Source organism: Octopus bimaculoides, chromosome 1 (assembly GCF_046866305.1).
Source record: "Octopus bimaculoides isolate indiv1 chromosome 1, ASM4686630v1, whole genome shotgun sequence".
NCBI lineage: Eukaryota > Metazoa > Mollusca > Cephalopoda > Octopoda > Octopodidae > Octopus > Octopus bimaculoides.
The window spans coordinates 152,371,225-152,393,816 of record NC_142928.1 but is presented as its reverse complement, the minus strand read 5'-3'; the positions used below and the strand labels follow the sequence as shown (position 1 = coordinate 152,393,816).

The following is a 22,592-nucleotide window of genomic DNA, read 5'->3' as shown; positions in this document are numbered from 1 at the left end:
TCTATAATAGACTAATCCAACTAGATCTCTGTAGTAACTGCAAGGTTGGAATAACTCACTGCTGTAATGATTTAATATCTTTCAGAAGTGATTTGTGATTCAACTGGAGAAGGCACCAGTTATAACTGGTATCCTTATCACAAATAATATTTATCTTATCAATTCTTGGCTACAGGAAATAAGCACTGGATACAGGAAATAAACACCAGTATCCATAGACTTACTCTTGCTCTCTCAATACCTTAATATTTCACTCCCTTATCAGTATTACAGTGTGTCTTATCAACATCCCAGTTCTGTACTCACCCTATTAATACTTAATTCCCATGCCTGCTGCCCCTTGTGCCTTTTTTTTTTTTATTTAACCATTCAGATAGCAAGCCTCTAAATTTTCAGTTAAATTGCTTGCAATAGTATCCAAATATCTGCAAAGTCTTACCATGCCTTATGAAATAATATTTTAAAAAAAAATTTGCTCATTCAGGGGTTGGCCTCAAGATAACAACAACAGTAAGAAAAAGAAATACCTGTGTTAGTTACCTTGTGTAAATTTACCTTCTTTAGTGGTACAGCCCAACATCTGAAGTTAATATCCTAAGAATACATGATGCCATGTAATCAGTAGTCCAAAATGTTAACCTGACTATATTTGTTCCTTGGTGAGAATGGAAAGCAAAGTTACTCACACAAAGACAAATGTAATAACATAGAAAAAATAAAGAAAAAGTAACACTGAAGGAAACTGAATTAAGTCCACAAGTTGTAAGCTATTCATTTTCTCATGCCGTTGTTGCATAAAGATAAAAGGAATTTCACAAAATGTAAATGATATTGTGAGATGGGGTAAGTTTATCCCTTTACTGGTACAGAAAACATATATGCTGTTGGGTTCACATGTCTAAATAATGTAGTACAATTGTTTGATGATGTGTTTTCTTAACAGCTTTTGTATTGTGATACAAAGAAATACATTAAATGTGTGAATATGTTACAATTGATTTTTTCATATATAATTGTAAGAGCTGGTGAGTGCTAGCATAATAAATTTTGAACTAATATATTATTGTAAGGTTAGTGTGAACATGTACTGTGATTAAAATTAGCATGTGATTAAAGAAAAAATATTACCGAGTTTAATAAATAAGAGATGCCATCCACATAAAAAAGCAATAGTTAAGTTATTGTAAATGTATTTAAAGAAGTAGTCATCGACAGTGTCATTAAAAATATCGGATCTTGTTCAAAACGGGGGCACCAGTTTTCATTTATGTTTTATGTAGTGTTTTTGGTACCGAAAGACTTTCAAACTTCGTATACTTATCTATTTTGTGTTATAGAACAGAAAATAATTTTTGTATTCGAATTTATTTCATGTAAAAAATTGTCTTATTTCGATAATTTCAACCAATCACTGACAGGTATTCAGCTGTTTACACTTACTCCTTTGGCAGTTTAAGCGGTGTAAAGTGTATTTAATCTCCATTACTTCTGACATTTTGCAGAGGCAACACACGTGTGTTCGTTTTCCCTAACCCTAACCCTAATTGACTTGCTCCTTCCCTCAAAAACCATGCCTTGTGCCTATAATACAAAGGTTTATTAGCTACTGCCAATATGCTTCAGCCATTTTATGACAAGGAAATAATAATTTTATCACCGCGAGAATCGTTTGTTTACGTAGTCAGCACTTAATGTATACAGCTGAATAGACGTCAGTGATTGGTTGAAATTACAGAAATACGACAACTTTAACATGAAATAACTTGCGATGTACGTTTTTTTGTTAAGAAGACTAAGAGAAAAAGATGTTTTATATGACACATTCTACCAGTGTCCCAAGTTTCAAAGTGTTTCGTTAAGAAAATACTGGTGCCCCCGTTTTGAACAAGATCCAAAATATCTATACTGTGAGAAAAAGTCAACATTAATTCAATGACTAATATTTTAAATATCATGGTAAGTAAGGGAGGCAACTGTGAATATGTTTCAATCCTATTAGACATCCTCTGTTAAAATAGATGTCACTGTATTTATATTACGATATTTTGTAATTAACATAATATTTTATTTTGATCTATTGGATATAAAGATGAAGCCTTTCTGTATTTGCTAAAAAATATTGAACCAAAATTATATGAGATTTGATGCATATACATTTACACAAACTGGCTTTCTACTGAGTTAAAACAAATCAATATAGTTGTTGTTTGTCCTGAGTCTTGTCCTTATTGAGTAGACCAATGAATGAGATAAGTAAAAAAGACAGAACTTTAAATGTTTAAACTTAATTTTGTGTTATTTATATTTTTTGTAAATTAAAAATAAAACAATTAATTAATACTGCATTTCTTTCTTTTCATTTACAGCTTTCTTCTCTTTAGTGACGAGTCAGTGAAGGGAATACAAAGTCAGTTATGACCAGCAGAAAACATACAGCGTTATCACAACATAATTGGTACTTCTCCCTGCATTTCTCTGCAGGGGGTTTTCATGTTCATGTAAAAACTGCAGTTAAGTTTGTATGAATTTCATCAATTGTTCACGTCTTCCTTCTTGTACTGTATTCTCTTAAAACACTCCTTCAATGTTGTCCCCTGTAATCTGCCTAATGTAATCAGTTAGCCCTTCCCCCCAACTCCTTGATAATTAATTAATCAATTTATTAACTTAACTTAACTACCTTTATCTATTGACTTCTTTCAAATATTTATATTCTTACTTTTCCTTCTCTCACATATGATCCAGGATTTTTGAGACTTACCAAAATGTTTTTTTTTTTTTTTTGACATACTCATTAGTAAATATATAAAACCTCACACACATACACACACACATGTGCATGCATAGTGTGAAAACTTACGTTTAAAATAAAACAAAAAATGCAAAGAACCCGACCCAACTTGACATCAGCAACAACAACAACAAAATTAAAGAACAAGACATTTGAATGAATGAATAAAATAGATCTCATCCACGTGTTGTTAGAAATGCTAGAAATTGTACAGTGTCTTCCTTTCTCAAAATGATAAAAAAAGAAAAAAGAAAAAAAAAAGGAAGGCCAACTTTACTGTGTTGTGTTAATGGCTACAATTTGTAGCCTGATGATACAAATTGACTTGAATAACTACTGTTTGTTTTTCAGTGGTGTTGTTTCTTTGTTATTATTGTTGTCGTTCTTTCTCTTCTTTTTTTTTTTTCTTGTAGTTGTTTGTTTCTTGTCCATGAGTACAAAAAGTGCCAGCAGATTACTAGCCATAAGAAAATTTTACAAAGCATTTACAGCATATATAGATGTGTATGTTTTGGCAGCCCTGGTATATATACATATATATATATATATGACTGGACAAATGTAAGAAAGAGGCACTCATTGAAAACAGTTTGATTCATCCCCATGCAACTGAAAAACATGTAGGTTTCTTACTGGAACGTAGCTTATTTGGCTTAGGTGGCCAATGGACTAGGTTCTTGTGAGGAGCCAACGAAGATTTGTGTTGCATGGAACTGAATCAAACTGCTTTAAGTAATAATTATAATAATAATAATAATGATCAAAAGAAGAAAGGGAGTGATGGAGAGGTTTGTTAAAATAAGTCTTGTATATATTACAGGTCTTTTTATTTAAAGTTGTGAGTAACTATCAGATTCATTGATAAAAAAAAATTATCACCAGGCTAAGAATTAAATTATTTAATAATGAAGCCAAAAGCACAAACATTGCGATAACGTGCAGGCCTATTATTATTTTCTTTATTTACTGTTTTACTGCTGTTTTCTTTTAAGCCTCCCCTTGTTATTATTTTCTACAAGTTAAAAATTTACTGTAACAGAGAAAAAAAATTTTCAGTACTTAAAAAGACTTGTACAGGGAGATAATTCTTTTGATAAGTTATCGCCCCTGTTATTCATTGCGTGTAGTCAGATTTTTCCATATTCATGAAATGCAATTTCTTTAACATTTTAAAACAAACTTCTTCAGTAATACACACACACACACACACACACACACACACACACACATCTAAATATCATCTGAATATCATCTGAATTGTCAAACTGATTTTTGAAGATTTCCTTAATATGGTTAAAAAAAAAAATTGCATTTCAAATGCATAGAAAACTAACAATGTAAATGAAAATAAAAAAAGGAAAATAATTGTTTCTTTATGGATCATGAGCACCTACATAAAAGGTACAAAAGAGATTGGTATAAAACTTGTCTTTCCTGTGGGCAGTAAAGAAACAACAAAAAAAAACCAATAGTAGTAATAGTAATAATATTAATATTAATAATAATAATAATAATAATAATAATGGTTTCAAATTTTGGCCCTTGGCCAGCACTTTTAATGGGAGGGGGGTTAGTCAATTACAACAGCCCTAGTACTTTACTGGTGTCTATTTTGTAAAGCCCAAAAGGGTGAAAGGCACTGTTGACCTTGGCAGAATTTGAACTCAGAACATAGCAAGTCAGAAGAAATATGACTAGGCAAACCACTAGGCATTTTGTATGACATGCGAATGATTCTGCCAGCTCACCACCATAACAAGAATACTAACAGTGATAATAATAATGCTACAGACCCTTGGTCTCAAATTTTGGGGAATAAACTAATCAGTTCTGGTGACCTAGCTACTATATTTTATTGCTTCCTTGAAGGGTTAAAGGAAAAGATGAATATTAAATAGGATGAAAGAAAGCTACATAGAAAACCTTCTTTGCTATATGAAAATAAAAAACAAGGGGAGTAAAATAAAAATGTCATCAGTATCTCTCTGAGAATTTTTATTGTGTTTTTGGGTTTGTTTGTATATAATTTCATTTTTTTGTTTGATAATAATTTTTATTGGTGATAGTTAAGTTTTGTTTTGATAGTTATATATAGCTTTAAACAAAGGCATTGCTACAATGTACATATTTTATCAAACCCTGTGTTTTTCTCAATCACACTCTGTGTGTGTGTGTGTGTGTGTGTGTGTGTGTGTGTGTGTGTGTGTGTGTGTGTGTGTGTGTGTGTGTATGTATGTATATATGAGGGTAGCAATCACATCAATATATGCTGTTATTACATTAAACAAATTTTATGTTTGTTAGCAACCTTCTTTCACTATTTGTGATTGTCTGAGTGTACATGTGTGTTTGTATGTATGTATGTATGTATGTGGGTAATGGAAACAAAAAAACAATAAGGAAAAAATAAAGAGAGAGAATGAAAACATTAATAACAAAGAAATAACACCATTGACAAATGATATTTATTCTAGTCAGTTTGAATGTATGTATGTATGTATAGATGTATATGTATGTATGTACGTATGTGTTACTTTTCTCAAACATGAAACTTTGGGTTAAGTGCTCTCATTTCAAAATACAACTCCTCATGCCTACTTATTAAGCAAATTTGTATTTTATATGTTTCTTCTTCACATATTGGTGGGTGTTAGGTGTTAAAGATCCTTACTTTAAAACCTGTATCATCCTAGTGTAGAGTGAAATAGGTAACACATAAATGTTTGACATGTTTAGCATTTGTTTCAGTCTGATGGCACTAAGTGTTCATGAAAGAAAATTGATTTTTATTTTTTTATATATTCCCCCCCCCCCCCCCTATTGTTTATTTATAGAATAAAAATGTCTACATGTTGTTATGAATAGGAGAGTTTGTGGAATATCTGATAAATCGTTTTGCTGTGAGGATTGGAAAGACTAACAATTTGGGTTTTGGTCCTTTCATATCTTCTACTACTCTTTCCTGAAGAACAAGAGTCTGAAACATCTGACAAAATACTAACAGCAGCTGAATTTATTTAAAATTCAATGAATTCTCTTTTTTTGGTTTATCGTTGCCATCACAGATCCAGACCACTCAGATTCCAGGCTTTATCCTACATGTTGTAGTGGAAAAGGATAAGGTTTTGCAACTACTTGTTTGTAGGTGGTTGTGACCTCAAAAATCCACAGCAGGCATTATGTTGTGTTTCTGGATAGAACACTTATCTTATAATGCCCCATTTCTCCTAGCAGCCAGGAATATGGCCCAGAATTTGACCTCCAGTAGACTAATGCCCTAACCAGGGGTTGATTTGTGTGTCATCTGATTCATGCTATGAAACTAGTGATAATTTCCAACCCATAAAAAACACCGTTTGGGTTTAGGAAACATATTTATAATCAAAATCTGTCTGTTTTTAGTCTTCTTAATTATTTCTTAATTAATAATTAACCATATTCTGTAGGTGACAGTATTTTCTTCAAATCAGTATTTGTTACACACTTGTATGTTAATCATTGAAATTACATCATATTTCTGTGTTGTTATAACTACATATTGTCACATTTGTTTGTCTTATTTATTCTGATTTTATCATTATTTATTGAAAAAAAAAACCCCCAGAAATTTTGTATCCAAAAGTGTTGATATTGCATTATTGTTCTTGAAACACGTTTAAAATAGTTGAGTAATAAAGTTTGGCAGAAAATTTTCAACTGAAGAGTTAGGCTGTTCTATCTCCTCTTTATTCAAAGTAAAACATACATCTCTGCACAATGTTCTGTTTTCTTTTTTTTTTCCCCTTTTTTCTCTTGGAGTAATTTATCTTGAAGTAAAACAATTGTAAAATAACTTTCAACTTCATTTCACCAATTTGAAAAAATATATATAACAAAACCAAAAAAAAATACAAAGAAAAAAATGGAATTAATTTTTAGAGTAAAAGTGTTTTCTTGGTAATATTTAGCTAAATTTTATTTTTATACTTCTTTCTATTTATCTATTAATTTAGTATTTAGCTATTAACTACATAATTACTTTGAATTATATCTTGTTCTTTCTTCATATTTCCTTCAACAGATAAAAATATAATAATAATAATAATAATAATAATAATAATAATAATAATAATAATGATAAAGTAGAAAAACAACACATGCATACATATCAAATTTTGATTTGGTAAATTTCAGTTAAAAATAAAGGGTGTTAGGAATTCTTGAAAATTGTTTCACATCAATGTGAATGATTTAATTTAATATTTGTCACTCTCAGTTCTGGGTTCAAATTCTGCCAACTTTGAATTTACTTTTGATAGCTACTTCTGTGAGGTCAACTAAATACATTCTGATAGACTGAGTGAAATAGTTGACTGTACAGTGCTTCTCTACAGAAATATTGGCCTTGTGCCTTATCAAAAGTTATTCATTTCTAAAACATAAATGTCCATGCTATCAGCAGAAACACATTAATTAATAAGAGTTATTTTTATTTTGATTCAAATATTTCTGACAAAATTACAGAAAAACTCTAAAAATAATTATCTTAATATTTATAATTATGGGGATTAAAGCAATATATTTTAGTCATTTTAACTATCCCAGACAACTTCTTAGGTTATTTTTTCTTCTTTTCTATAAATTATTCTGAAAAGTCTGTTTACCAAAATGGAAATTCTGCATAATTCTTTCTCTTTTTTAAATCATCAGTGATCTTTGAGAAAATGAAAATGTTATTCCTGGCAATGAAATATTGCAGTTAGTTGGGGATTTTAATGGTTCTTCTTTACCCTTTCACAGACTTCTTTTTATCTTTTAGCAAAGAAATATATATAACACTGGAAATTATTCATCCGTATTTCATAATTCTTTTTTTCATGTACATATACACAGACACTCACTCACTCACTTACATACTCACTCACTCACTCAATCGTACACACACACACACACATCTAACATTGATTAACATATTTACTGGAATGTACAATATGTTGACTACACACACATTCACAGAAAACAAAACAAAATGAAAACTAAAAACATTTTCATTCAGATTTGTGAGGATTGAAAATCAACAACACTAAAAAGAATATACAACCAAATTTGTCTTTCAATTGTTCCTTTATACAATTGGTTTTAGTTTTTGGATTTTCTTCCTTTTTTTTTTTGTTTTTTTTTTTTGCCCCCCATAGAAAAGACATGCTTTCCAGAATATGAAAGAATACCTGTTTTAACCTCCCATGTTTTAGCTGTTTGGAAAGTTTATCATCAAATACTTCTTGGAAGTGAAGTATAAAATATTCTGTTCTGTTATATATATATATGTAGACATATCAAACATTGGTGGAGTTAAATATGTTGTTATGTCTTGTAAGTCAGTCACTGAATTGGAAAGCTTTATCTTTGACTTGATGTTCGTTAACTTGACCTTAACCAAATGTATCATGATCTAGAACAGTCATATGCAACCTTGGCCTGCATGTCTCTCTGAATAGCATGCCTAAATGAAAAATTACTACAAATATTGTAGTAGTGCAGTCTGCTTGATGATGAGCCTTGCAGCCAGCTTCTTCAATAAAGGTTGCCCATGCTTGATCTAGAAGCAATGGTTTCTTTTGTTTTTGTAGTGATTAATTTATGCAGGAGGTGTAAGAATTTTACCCTTGCTATCCCCACTTTTTTTTAAAGGGTGGAAGGGGAGAAAAATGTTGCTTTCTATTTTATTTCTTTTTCTTTTTTTTTCAACCAAGTGCTGATTGTTGGCCCTTGTGGCCTTGCTTTCAATGATGACCACATGCTGTGCAAGGTAACAAAACATAACAAAAAAAAAACAAAAAATAACAAATAACAAGGCAAATGAAATAAAAGATGTTTGGTAAAATGCTGATATGATGCTATGTCATTTTTTAAGATGACTTTCTGCGACTTAATAAAATAATTAAACATATAATATAAAATATTGTTTTAAGATGTAATAACTTTTAGATCAGATGTTTCTCTGCTTTGTGATTATATATATGTATATATATATTATATTTAAATGACTAAAGCCAGAGGCAGCTCAAAGAACTGTAGGATCTAATTGGAAAATATTTTGCTGGCTCTTCTTTAGAGCACTAACCCAATTGAGGTTCTTAGATTGGAAATCTAGGTTAATATGAAAGCTACCAAGAGGATCCATGCTAAATTTTATTCCTATTTTGCATATGCAAAACTGTATAGAAGTGAAGGAGAAATCATATTGAATGATCCGTTGAAAGGTGCATTTCATAAAACCTAGTAAGTGTAGGCCTTTATAGGCATCGGTTAGTCCAATCATCCGAAAGCTGACCCTGACTGAACCCATATAGCGTTGTTGGGTATAGGTCTACTTTATAGTTTTAAAACATATACACATTTGTTTATGGAGCAGCTATCTATAAATAATAATAATAATGAGGACTTACAAATATAAACAACATACAGAAAATTGCACTACTGGGCACAACACACATCCTACGCAAAACACTTTCAATACAGTAACCATAAGAGCACCACAGCAAACCACAGCACATACCCAAGGCGTACAGAGCTGCGCTCGGTAGTGAAGTGAAAGCACGTTATAAAAATGAAACTACTGAACAATAATAATAATAATAAGTTTGGACACAAACTGAAAATGTTTTCTTCCTAAAAGGCTGACAGTGATATCATCTTATCAGTTCTTGATTTATAAAAACAGTATTTTCTGTAAATACTTATCTACATATAGCTCAATCTATTTTAAAATATCAATAGAGGCATCTGTATATAAATTAAAATAAAAAAAATAAAATAAAAGCAAACTCCAGCTAAAATTAGAATCTAGATACAAGCTTTTTTTGGTGGCAGATATATTTTTGCAATGCTGTGTGTTTTGAGCTGTAGCAGCGGGCTTCAAGTGGCACATTTTGTCCTGAAATGAAGTTGTGTGTGATCAATGATCTACAAAAGTATTTTGTTCAATTGAACACCGTAGTGACTTGTTGATGTCTGAAAGCTCATTGATAATATACAACTGGGTTATGAAGGATATTTGTTCATATATATGTATGTATGTATATATGTAGGTAGGTAGATAAATACTGATACAAATAGTCTTAAGATTAGACTCACAAATACACATAACAACACTTGGTGTGCATCAAGCATGAGACATTAATCCGCAGCTTGTCCAAATACAGACACTCACACACGTGCTCACACATACTACAATAAGTCTTACACACACACACACACATACTGTCATGCAAATGTACAAGTACACATATTTCTTCCATGTAAAATATTGATCTACAAAATGATATATTTCTGCTACATTCTAATCTTCAGCTTGTGTATATAAAGCGTCTGTCTAACTTGACTTCTATGTAAACAACTCATATGGAAGTCAAACAATTCCATTCTGTGAGCCATAATCATCGTCATCATCATCTTCCTCACTACCACCACCACCACCACCACTACTACCATCATCATCATCATCACTATGGATGTGGTCAGTTTACTCAGTCTGCTGATGTGAAATGCCATTGATTTTGATGAAAGGCTAGATTCTTCTATAGAAAGCCATTCCATCTTCATATCAGTGTGCAGAGATTAAAAAACAAATAAATAAAAACTGATATTTATTGAATGATATTGATAATGATGATGGTAATTGAGGAAATATTTTCCATCAAATGATTTTTTTTGTTGTTGTTTTTTTCTTTTTTATTTTTTCTCTCTTGTTATTTTGCAACACCATATATTTAGACAATATTTTAACATTTTACACAAAGAGATTATAACTTTGTAACATAATTTTTCGAAAAAAGAAAACAAAAAAAAAAAAACGAAAATGAAACCTTGATCTCACAACAACAACTACTACTACTATTACTACTACTGCTACTGCTGCTGCTGCTGCTGCTTCTTTTTCCATAGAGCAGTGAGTGTTGTTTAGCAAGAGGTAAGCTCCTCCCTCGGCCAACCCAAGGCTGAGATCTGATACCATCTGACTGTCAGAACAAATTTTTCTCTTCACATATGTCACTAACACTAATACTCTCAGAAAAAAAAAAAAAACATGAACATTACAATTTTCCAGTTTTCTTTTCCCAAAGACCAAAAGAAAGAAAAAATAGAAAAGTAAAAAAGAAAAGAAAAGTAAAAAAAAAAAATTTTAAGCTTTGTGTCTATGTCAGAAAGTATAATTATTTCTTTGAGGTTATTTATAACTTATTTATTAATATTTTACAAGTTGAAATCTGTGATAAATTCACTAAGTTCCTTTAGTCACACACTGGAGAACTGTAAGCTAATATAATACTGTATAATAATCCGATAAAGTATAGTGTAATGTATAACAATCTAATATATAATATAGATATTTGGTGATGTTTTTTTATTTTATCTCATTCAAAGTTTTTCTTATATTTCTCAAATCCTCTCTATTTCTTTCAAAAACATAAAAAACAAAGCAAAAAATACAAATAATCAAGACAACAGCATTGACCTTGTTCTGTTAGACTTGTTTTATTAGTTTTATCTAATTAGATTTAGGTACGGAGCATATGTAGTGGAAAATTAATATAAACACTACGCAAAGGTGTGGCTGTATGGTAAGATGTTCGCTTCCCAACTACATGGTTCCAGGTTCAGCCCCACTGTGTGACACCTTAGGCAAGTGTCTTCTACAACTATAGCCTCAGGCCAGCCAAAGCTTTGTGAGTGGATTTGGTAGATGGAAATTGAAAGAAGCCTGTCTTATATATGTATGTGTGTGTGTGTGTTTGTCCTGTAACTTAGTGGTTTGGATAGAATATGTTCCAGGCTTTAAAAAAAATAAATACTGGAGTCAGTTTGCTTGACTAAAATGCTTCAAGGCAGTGCTCCAGCTTCGCCACAGTCTCATGACAAACAAGTAAACGATAAATTATAAATGATTAGTTCCTATGTATGTTTCACTGTTCGAGTTATTTGGAACTTGGTATCGGATGTTCCAAGTGCATTTTGATGCCTAACCACAGTGGCTTATCAGGGTAACACTTTATAAGGCATCCAGACCCACTTTGAACATCCAGTGTTGAGATCCAAATAACTACAAGGGTTAAAAGTATGTAGGATCTCGTTATTTATAATTGTGTTTATCTTCGTTTTGTACTACATGTGCTCTGTATACCATAATTAATAACAATGCTAAATACAGTGGTATACTAACCATTGTACTGGAAGCTGACTGGATATTGATAATCTTATGTGTAGCTCTAACTCATACAAAAGTAGTCATTCATCTAACTCAGTGGTTCCCAAACTATGAGCCGCGACCCACTGATGGGTCGCGAATGGAATCCTAGTGGGTCGCAAAAAGTTATAAAATTACGCATTAGCTTTGATTAACTGCTGTCTATCGAGATAGTTCAAGACTCATGTTTTCAATACCAGACTGGTTGTTTTATCAAGCAGTAGGCTTTTTTCACGAACTTAACAATTCAGAGGTGGTCATTTTCTCAAGTTATTTATTCGTATGTAATCATAAAAAGGAAAAGTCTGCTTTTACCTATTTATAGAGAACTTTAACTAGGCGCAGTACAACACTGATCGAGCCGATAACAGTTACTGCTTCGAGGTTTTGTATTAGAGTTAATACCTACCTATAAGGTATGGAGACGTTGAAACAGTTATAAAACGTTTTGTTTCACATTTAATATAAATGAGGCCTTCTCACAGGCCTCAATGAAAATGTAATCTGAAATAAATTTGTTTCTTTCATTAATGTTTTTACCCAATAGAGTTAAGTGGGTCGCCATAAACTGGTGTCATAGATAGTGGGTCGCATCTCTAAAAAGTTTGGGAACCACTGATCTAACTGTACATACTAGATTTAGACACATTAAGGAAGTAGTTTAAATATGTTTTTGTTATGTGGTTGTTTCTTATTGAAATCTTGGCATTCATAAAACTCTCAATGTTTTATATTGTGTTATAGTTGAAGGATGGTATATCGCAGAATTAGTAGAGAGCTGGACAAAAATATGCCTTACAGTTTTAGCTAGCAACATCTATTTATTCGCTGAGTTCAACTTCTGCCATGGTCATTTGCCTTTCACCCTTCCAGAGGAGTGGAAGGAGGGTATTAAAATAAAGTGCCAATTGGCCATATATGTTCTCTCTCTCTCTCTCCCTAAATGTATGGCTTCTCGCCAATGTTATTAATATTTTGATGTGTTGGTGTATTCCTGTGTATAAACGATAAAATCTACTAAAAAAAAAAGATAAAAAGCAAAAAATAAAATATCTGATTTCTTGTTATTTGTTGATAGTTACCTCCCTTGCAAAGTAAAACTAAGATCTCAAGAACGAATATTTTGTTTTCTCATTTTATTGCTACTGCATTTGGCGTGTTTGAAACATTGACTTAATATTATGACTTTTGCTATGGACACTGTAATTGGCCTTAATTTCTGCCAGTCATAGTTACTACTTGGTTTTATGAGCCACCAAAGGAGCCTCTTCTTGGTTTCTTAGTCTGCTAGAAATAGCAGTCAAATCTTTCTCAGATCTAATCATTCCACCTACATCAAGGAAAGGACACAGTGAATAATGTAGTCCTACATGCACTGAAAACAAAGATTGTTGGTCACAGCAGACACACTCTTGGTTATAGTTTGGTCAATTAAGTCTAACCTGACACTAAGCAACAATAACTACATGATTTTAATTCCAATTTAGAAATATTACGTTGCTTTTGGAAAACAGACTTGAGCGTTATAAATTATGTATCTGTTCTAATGACTATGTATTATCATTATATTTTTTTTTTAAATTTCTAAATATGCTCTATCATTATTACTTTATTTCTTTACCAAACTTTCCATCATTTCTCCACTCATTTAAACAACTAAGACTAGAAATCTGGGATTGTTGTTTGTGAACCCCAGAAACAATTTTGAAAATCTGAATAAATTAATGTTATCAATGTTATGCAGAGACTTTCGTGACAAAAACGATCGTGATGTGATTTTTTTATATTTTCTAATTTTGTTTTCAAGTAAGAGTTAGCACTAAATGATTAAATTATTTTAATATTTCTTTTTGTTTCTTACATTGCTTTTGTCAGACTCCACCTACATACTACATGTGTTATGAGTAGAAAAATGTCAATAGTAATAACATAACATTTTAGTGTGACATGACTGAAACAATAATACAGCAGAACATAGTTTACAAAAAAAAAAAAAAAAAAACCCAGATACTACTGATTCATTTGAATTAAGCAGAATGTAAATATAGGAATTCCTGAGAATTAGCAATAAAGGGTTCTGTAAAGTAGTTCTTTAAAATTGGCCACAAATATAACTAGCATTATATATATATATATATATATATATATATATATATATATATATATATATATATAATATATCAGTTCATTATATGTGGTTTGTGCCTGACGAATATGTTTGAAATATTTCTCAACATATGAAACTATTAGTAGCACTTAAAGACGTGTGTTATCTCTTTTAAATAAATAATATTTATCTCACCAGATGGAGTACGTTTTTTTGTTGATCTTTCTATTATGGAACAATACATTATATATATATATATATATATATTGCCTTTGTGATTTTTTAGATTCACTTTTCTATGCTGGTATGGGTTGGATGACACTTTTTGAGAAAGCCCTTTCTGTTAGAAATCCTTTTAGTTACCTCCTATGACATGCCAGCATACAGTGTGCCTATTCTGAAGACTTTGATATACACTGTATAAAAATAAATAAAATTTTGTCAAGCTATAGAGTGACAGCCCATGCTGAAGTAATGATAATGGCAATGGCAGTAATGTCAGTGATGAAATGTGAAAATATGATTGTTTTAAAAATGTAATATATATACATATCTGTATTTGTTTAAACTTGTTAGATATTATTACAAAGTGTTATTTCACTTTGAAGTAGGCATCATAAATTTTATCAAAGATTGTTAAATATTTTCGATATTTCATTTTCTTGATGTAATGTTGTTAAAAAGATACCTAGTATTTGAGTTGTTGTAGTTAAATAGTGTTTATAGTATAGTATGGATGAGTGGTTAAGAAGCTTGCTTAGCAACCATGTAGACTTAGGTTCAGTTCCATTGTATAGCACCTTAGGCAAGTGTCTTATACTATAGCTCCAGGCTAACCAATGCTTTGTGAAAGAATTTGGTAGATGGAAACCAAGTGGAATCTTGTCATATATACATATACAAACATGCATTCATATATGTGTCTGTGTGTTTGTCTTACTACCACTTGACAACTGGTGTTGGTTTGTTTACATCCTTGTAACTTGTAACTTAGCACTTTGGCAAAAGAGACCAATAGGATAAGAACCAGGACTTTCAAAATAAGTACACAGGTCAATCTGTTTGGCTAGACTCATGGCTGCAGTCTAATGATTTAAACAAGTAAAAAATAAACAATACACATATGCACACATATCTCTGTATAAATGTGTTTGAATGTATTTGTGTGTATTGTCAGATGGTATTAGAATCTTATAAGAATTTGAAAATCAGTCGTTAAACTTCTTGAAAACTAAACTATAGTATACACACTAATGTTAATTACATTTCTAAATAACAGTTAATTTTACTTTTATTATTATTTTTTTTTGTCTTGTAGTGTTTCATGCAGTTATATTTTGCAGTAAAGTTAAAAAAAAAAAACTACCAAACAAACGTGTAATACATGTTTATATCAATTCCTGTTCAGGAGTTAATATATATATAATATTTCAATATGTTTGTATAGTCATGTATAAAACACATCATACATAAAGCACTCATTATGATAACTATATGTATTATATAATCTGTGTATTTTGGTAACCATTATCCTTTAATAATGTAGTGTTAAAAAGGACAACCATGAGTTCTTCAGATTTGATGTTCATTCTTTGCATCTCACACAGACACATGCACACAATCTCTATAGCTATCTCTTGCTTTCTCTCTAATCTGTCTTGATACATGTGTGTGTGTGTGTGTGCGTGCGTGCGTGCGTGCATGTGTGTGTGTGTGTGTGTAGTGCTATAATTAAGGAGAAAAAATATTTATTCAATAATTTGTCCTAAATCAGCTCTAATTTTTCAGATCATAAAAAAAATTTTTAAAGGCAAAAAAAAAAAAAAAAAAATTAAAAAACATCACCTTTCTTGACTGGGCTTCATTTACTGTAAAATATTCAACAAATTTATTTATTTATTTTAGATGTCTATTCTGAATTGTGGAATGTTTTGTCACACATCTCTGCTGCTTGTATTTCACTAACAATACTTTAAGCAAACTACAAGATATGACATGAAATCTCTGTCTGAAAAATCTGTGATCTGCAGTTGAAGGGAGTGTTGGCTGATATACCTAGTTGGCTGGCTGATTGGGAATAATAGTTAAGTAAACATGCTTAATGCAGGAAGCTTTAAAAGATCTAAAATTTCTATCTTTGTATAATTTTTCATTAATTTCTAGATAGGAAAGCAAACTGAAAAGATTGTTGACAAATAATTGAAGCTGATATGTTATCCATAACAGCATAGTCCGGTAAGCTATTGGAACATGCATTCTGTGCCCTGGCTTTAAATCAATCAATGTAATGGTTTCATTAAAGGATGTAATTAATGGTATTTTAAATTAAGACAATACTTTGACAAAAGCAACATCATCATCCTCATTGTTATTATCATTAACACCATGATAATATTATCTGTATCAATTCCATCACTGCTATGTGTTTGCATCCAACATTTTGAAATTGTTTCAGCTATTATCTGCAATGTAAATGGCATCCTTTTTTTTCTCTATCTTTGACCATTTTTGGATGCCTGAAACCAATTTTGTGGGTTGATTATGAATCTTGTTAAGGTGAATGAAGAAAAAAATTGTAGCTGATTCTATGCCAGGACAATCAGATGGACCATTGATGGTGGGAACTACAACTTAGTGTACATAACAAAAGGAAACTCACCTTTTTCTCTTTATTCTATCTGCATGTCTCTATCTCTCTCTCTCTCTTTTACACACACACACATACATACAAAAATAGTCAGATATAAAAGACAACCCATTTAACACCTTTGTGATATGTTTTAGTTTTGCTTCAGTTTCACTAGAATTATATTTATTGGAAGAATTAATGATCTTATTAATGTGTAACCTCTTGGAATAAAAATTCATAAACCAAATTTGTAAGATATTTTTTTCATTTAACAAACTGTTTATTCATTTATTTCCTCAGTGTTCATTTGAAAGTCATTTTTCTTTCTCTAGATCATCATCACTATAGTTATCAATCTGAAAATCTCTCTTCCTCTCTCTCTTTCTTGTAAATGTTTTCTTTCTCTGTCTGTCTATTTGTCTCTCTTAGACTCTCTATCTGTTTATCTGTGACTGTCTCTCTCTTTTCTTACAATTTAAAATTTTTTTATCGTTTACATCTGTTTCAACTTCTTCTTTAGTGTTGCCAAATTCTGTGTAATTAGGGTGGAAAATATTAGTGTGCAGTTTTAGGATTTAGATTTAAGATTTATTACTGAGTCTTTAGAATGCTAGACTGAATATACAGCTGTAAATAGTTCCACCTTCCAATACAGCAACTACCAACTTTATACTGTAACTCTACTAACATGGTGGAGTTGATAACAGAAGTATAAAAATTATCCTAAAGTCAATTAAATTGACTGCAATTAAGGTTTTAAAAAAAATCCAAGCATTTCTTCTTTTAACTATATCAAAATATATTATTCTTTAACCCTTTAGCATTTAAACCGACCATATCTGGCCAAAATATTCTAAATGTTTTATGTTCAAATTTTCTAGATTGTAACCTCTTGCATCTACACTACAATGTTATTCTAAAAGTAAGCAATCACATCATCAAAGTCTTAGAACAACAAGGTAATGCATGATTAATTCAAAACAATGTGAATAGATATGTATTACATTTGATAGAGAAATCTGAATGTTAAAGGATTAAATATATCAAAATTTCTCTTGGGCAGTTTCAGTAATAAAATTATGAAGTATGATATAAACAATTTAAACATTGGTATGAAATTAAGTGCGTTGGTTACAGTATTTTCAACACTCTTGCTTCTCAGTTTGAATTCAACTAATAACTGGCTCCTAGTGTTGATGAAATTATTTGTAATATTAATCACATTATCAATTCAAACACAATGTAAAATGCAAAATTAGCCCTAAGACTAGTCTAGCCTCAAAGATGCAGCAGAGAAAGACAAATTTCATACCATAAATGATAAGTGAATTGTTTACCCATCTTGGTTTTAATTAAATATTTATGGCTTCATTTACAAATGAAGATCAATGTCCATAGCTATAACAAAACTCAGAATTTAATCTTTTCTTAATGAATAAAATATGAAGATTTACATTTTATAGTCGATGGCATTAAGTGAAAAAAACAGATGATTAAAGTGAATTTCTTTATATATACATTTTTTTCATTCAGCAAGTTTCTTGTTACTTCAAGTTTCACCTGTTGGTACACAAGATCTTAACTGGCTTGAAAATCCTGCACACCTACAGGTGAAACTCAGAGTAGTAAGAAACTGACTCAACTAAAATAAAATATATTATTAATTACCACTATGGAACTGAGTACCCTTTTTTTCAGACCATTGAATACTGAATGGATATATATATATAGTCTGTTAAAGTCTGTCATACCGGCCATGACGAAGGGAAATAGCCCTGAAACTCGAGTCGCCGTTATATATTTATATTTATATATATTTGATCCTTTATATTGAACACTCAATATTTCATCTACATGCAATACTTTCTTTCATGGTGCCATCCATTTTTATTTTATTTTATTTTATATTATATATTGTATATTATATTATATATTGTATATTCCATATTCTATACCCCACATTGGTTCTGCAGGAATATAAATAAAACATAAAAAACACAGTGTTGGAACTCTTTTAAACAAAATAATATATTCCTCTATACACAATCATACAAAAAAACCACCTTTTTTGTATTTATTTTTACTCGCATATATATATATATATATATATATATATAACATAATATAATTCTCTTTCTCTCTCTCTCTCTCTCTCTCTCTCTCTCTCTCTCTCTCTCTCTCTCTCTCTCTCTCTCTCTCTCTCTCTCTCTCTCTCTCTATATATATATATATATATATATATATATATATATATATATATAGCTCTATCTTTGTACCAGGGTTTCCCAGGAGCTTTACATATATGTTCAATATAAATGGTGTATGCTTGTGTAAGTTATGGAAGTCATTTAATGTAGTAGACCAACTGGAGGTAGTAGATGATCCCATAAATGGATTTGATTGAGGTATTTCATTTTTTAGTTACTTTAGCATTAATATTTTGTGATTAAGTAAAACATGGTTTATCACTATTCTTCCTTAGACATCAGATGACTTCAGTTAGTGAATAATCTAATATTAATATTTCATAAGTTATTCAAAATGAATCCTGGAATTGATAAATCATTATGTAGAGATAATTTTATGTAGGAGAATTAGGAGAAAAATAAGACTTCTGACAGTACTTGAAAATATCAGCCTGTGAAACTGGGTTCTATTCTGTATCTACACACCTTGATTTGTTTTATGATTTTCAATCTGAATGTTTATTTAGAAACAGATCAAATTTTCTTTTAAAAATCATGTCTATATTGTATTTGTATGTCTTTTTATTGTATTTACTTTTGGTGAGTGTCTTCAAAGCAAGAGATTAACTTCCAGGAGAGCCTAAACTTTGACTCAGTTTTACTTCTGATTGAAACTATATTGTATTATTTATACCGCAATATTCCTTTAGAAAATGTTTGAGCATCAAAGTGGTCTTTCTATTCTTCCTCATTCTGGAAATAAAGGACCTTTATTCTTAGTCAAAAAAAAAAAAAAATATCTTGTTTCTAAATTTCTTCTTATATTACCTTTATGATTTGTCTTCAGTAGAATGACAACTTGTCAATTAACACACAATTAACTTTGTTTTTAATTAATCATTTAATTAATTAATTAATTAGATATGAAGCAAATGAAGTCTGATTGCTGTTAAAGAATGTAAATGTATTGTTTAACCTTCAGGTGATGCTGAATTTAGAATAGCAGTGTCTGTCAATGTGGTTTTTGAAAACTTCTTTTTGGTTGTGAATTGCTTTCCTTACACACATACACACACATTGACTGCCCACACATACACACATGCACAGTGGTTAAATTTACAGACATTGCTTATTAATGATGGGACTTTCCCACTTCTCACTTGCAATGACTTTTTTTCATAATCCCAGGAAAAATTTTTTTTAGTCCTTTTAGCTTAATTAAAGACTTGAAAAAAAATCAGCTGATATTATTTCTAGGAATGTAACACAGGTAAATCTAAAATGCAATCTTTGATGATGGGAGAATGCTTACAATAATTTTTTTCTATTTGTTGCTCAAGGCCAGTAATTTTGATCCCAGTACTTGACTAGTACTTATTTTATCAACCTCAAGAAAATGAAAAGCAAAGTTGACCTCAGCAATATTTGAACTCAGAACATAAATATCCAGAACAAATGTTGATTTGCAAATTTACTACTTTAACAATAATAATAGTAATGATCCTTTCTACTATAGGCACAAGGCCTAAAATTTTGGGTGTTTGGGCTAGTTGGTTACATTGATCCTAGTACTTAAATGGTACTTATTTTATCAACCCCAAAATGAAAGGCAAAGTTGACCTTGGTGGAATTTGAATTCAGAATGTAAAGACAGATGAAATGCCACTAAGCATTTTGCCAATGTGGTAAAAATTCTGCCAGCTCACTGCCTTAATAATAATAGTAATAATAATAATGGTTCCTAATAATGTACTAATAATTCCTAACACTGAGCGATGACAACTAACCTTAGATGCCAAGAACCTTCCTAAGCATCCTAGTTGTTCCTAATAACAGTTTTCTGGAACTGTACTAAACTAGGTTTTATGCTTATTTCCTCTATCCATCTGTTCAAATCTTTAGGGATATTTCCTAATGCACCTATAACTACAGGAATATATTTTACCTGCACCTTCCAAAGCCTCTGTATTATTATTAAGGTGGTGACCTGGCAGAATTGTTAGCCTGCTGGGCAAAATGCTTACCAGCATTTTGTCCATCTTTACATTCTGAATTCAAATTCTGCTGGGGTTGACTTTGCTTTTCATCCTTTTGGGGACCAATGAAATAAGTATCAATTATGCACTGGGGTTGATGTAATTAACTTATCTCCTCCCCTAAAATTGCTGCCCTTGTGGCAAAATTTGAAACCATTATTATTATTATTGACAAAGACTGCGATCCCTTTGGCTGTGTTGTGTTTATTTTCAAATGCTTTGATATGTTTTTGGACATTTCATTATTTATTCATTTATCAATTTTCTTTCTCTTTGTCAAAATCCTTTTCTTGACATTTGATTAATTATAAATCAACCTACACCAGTTGATTTTGTTTCTCACATTCTTCATACTTTTTCATGCTGTCTTCATATTTCTCATGTTGCTGTAACATTATGTGAGTGGTGGTGATATTTTCTCATTGAACTTGCTGCTTTCCTTCATGTCTACTTTAGACAGGTGAACAATCATGATCTTGTGGCTAATGTATTGGACTCTGTAGCTTTAAGTTGTGCGTTCAAGTGTTGGGCCAGGCAGGGTGTTGTGTCCTTAATAAAATCACTTTATTTCCCATTACTTCAGTACACTCAGCTGGAAATGAATACACTGGCATCTGGGGGTTTACTTTTTGATAGACTGGCATCCTGTTCAAGAGTAGGGGTCTTGTACTTGAACACCCTGAAAATCCAGATAAGATCTAACCTCATGAGCATGTACACTCACAACAGAAAAGTATTAAGGAAAGTAATTTCTGAAATGTGTTTAATTTAGAACAACTGCTTAATAGGAAACATGTTAATTAGCAGTAATTAGATCTCAAATCAGCATCAAATATTATTGCACTTGTATAACGTTATATTAGTTTTGTTTTTTCATCTTTTCCCCCTCAGTGAATTTTCTACTTTATAACTTCGGTTTATATCTTTGTAACTTATTTCATGAGGTGCATGATTTGATTTATAAGATAACTTATTTCCTAAAATAACATAACTTGATTAATGAGATAACTTGTAACTGGATTTACTCTCCCATTCTCTTCTTATCTGTTACTGTTTCTCTGTTTCAATACCTATATCAAAGCATCTGTTTTGATTGAATATCATACATTGATCTTGAGGGATTTGTGATAAGTTAGTGGTATAATATCTGTAATGCTTAACTTTGCAATCTCAAGTGTTAGAACAGTTCTGTTACTTCCATTCCCAAGTTTTGTACTCTCATTATCAATAATATCTACTTACTATTACAATAACAAGATCAACAACAAAAGCAACCAGCATCTTAAGTCGTACAATAGATATATTAGCTTCCATATTTAGCAAACTACTAAGGAAAACAGGAAACTTGCCAATCTTATGAGTAAAACTTATGATTACTGCCAAGATTTGTATTCATCTGAAGAATCAATAAAATGGGAATATCTTTGTTCATTGTTTACAATAATAGGAAATATTTATCACTTTCTTTATTGTTATCATCTTTATTATTTTTAAAACTTTATTTTCAACTACTCTGGCACATAAAAGACACCATTTCGAGCGTGGCCGTTTTCGTGCGGGTGACACGTAAAAGCACCCACTACACTCTCTGAGTGGTTGGCGTTAGGAAGGGCATCC

At 30.9% G+C, this 22,592-nt stretch overlaps 1 protein-coding gene across 40 annotated transcripts in view; it reads left to right on the top strand.

Moving 5' to 3' along the window:
• Nucleotides 1–17,000, top strand: part of LOC106879466 (uncharacterized) — a 281,512-nt gene extending 264,512 nt beyond the window's left edge. For all 40 annotated transcript variants that reach the window (XM_089360052.1, XM_089360058.1, XM_089360008.1 and 37 more), the window contains one exon: nucleotides 2,367–17,000. The gene's annotated coding sequence lies outside the window, so the exon portion shown is untranslated. The remainder of the gene's footprint in view (nucleotides 1–2,366) is intronic.
• The last annotated feature ends 5,592 nt before the right edge of the window (nucleotides 17,001–22,592 follow it).